This window comes from Palaemon carinicauda, chromosome 8 (assembly GCF_036898095.1).
Source record: "Palaemon carinicauda isolate YSFRI2023 chromosome 8, ASM3689809v2, whole genome shotgun sequence".
NCBI classification, from domain to species: domain Eukaryota; kingdom Metazoa; phylum Arthropoda; class Malacostraca; order Decapoda; family Palaemonidae; genus Palaemon; species Palaemon carinicauda.
This window is the reverse complement of record NC_090732.1, coordinates 174,603,756-174,605,194: the sequence shown is the minus strand read 5'-3', so window position 1 is coordinate 174,605,194 and position 1,439 is coordinate 174,603,756.

Below are 1,439 nucleotides of genomic sequence, written 5' to 3'. Positions count from 1 at the left end.
ACACCCTCTCCCTGTTGAAAGGAAGAGGACAAAAGGGTACAGCATCCTCTCCATGTTGAAATGAGGAGGACAAGGGTACAACATCCTCTCCATGTTGAAAGGAGGAGGACAAGGGTACAGAACCCTCTCCATGTTGACAGGAGGAGGACAGAAGGGTACAACCCCTTTTCCATGTTGAAAGGAGGAGGACAGAATGGTACAGCACCCTCTCCAAGTTGAAAGAAGGAGGACAGAAAGGTACAGCACCCTCTCCATGTTGAAAGGAGGACGACAGAAGGGTACAACACCCTCTCCATGTTGAAATGAGGAGGACAGAAGGGTACAGCACCCTCTCCATGTTGAAAGGAGGAGGACAGAAGGATACAGCACCCTCTCCATGTTGAAAGGAGGAGGACAGAAGGGTACAGCACCCTCTCCATGTTGAAAGGAGGAGGACAGAAGGGTACAGCACCCTCTCCATGTTGAAAGGAGGAGGACAGAAGGGTACAGCACCCTCTCCATATTAACCCTTTCACTGCCATTGTTGATAGTCAAAATTTGATGGAAGGAAAATTCTTTTAAGATCACTCAAACCATAACAAGTTGGTATTCATTGAAAAAGTCTTAGTTAGATCTCTCTATTAAATATAAACAGGCTAAGGTTCGTTTGGTCTTGAAAGATTTTGCTGTATCAGAAGTTTTGCTGAATTCATAACTGGCAGTGAAAGGGTCAAGAGGAGGAGGTTAATATATCGGTTATTTCAAATCGAAGAAACGATTTCCAAGAATTGGATCTTTCTATTAAATACAGACTGCAATTTTATCTTGGTTATAATACTCAACACAGAATATTAACAGTGCTCTCTCTCTCTCTCTCTCTCTCTCTCTCTCTCTCTCTCTCTCTCTCTCTCTCTCTCTCTCTCTCTCTCTCTCTCTCTCCTTTAATTGTTCTCCCAACTGGTCACTGCAATTCTATCTTGATTACAATGATCAACATACAACCTTAATAGCGTTCTCTCTCTCTCCTCTCTCTCTCTCTCTCTCTCTCTCTCTCTCTCTCTCTCTCTCTCTCTCTCTCTCTCTCTCTCTCTCTCTCTGTATATATATATATATATATATATATATATATATATATATATATATATATATATATATATATATGTGTGTGTGTGTGTGTGTGTGTGTGTGTGTGTGTGTGTGTTTCAGAATGCCAGAAAACCTCAAATCAATCAATCAATCTCTCTATTAACTGTTCACTTCAATTCTGTCTTGATTATAGTATTCAACATACAACTTTAAGAGCTCTCTCTCTCTCTCTCTCTCTCTCTCTCTCTCTCTCTCTCTCTCTCTCGTTACCTAGATGTTTTGGTGGCTTATTGGAAATGTCCCCGTCTGGTTATATGCCGGACTGGGGTTCGAATCTCGCTTAAGCTCGATAGTTTCTTGTAGTGTCTTGAATC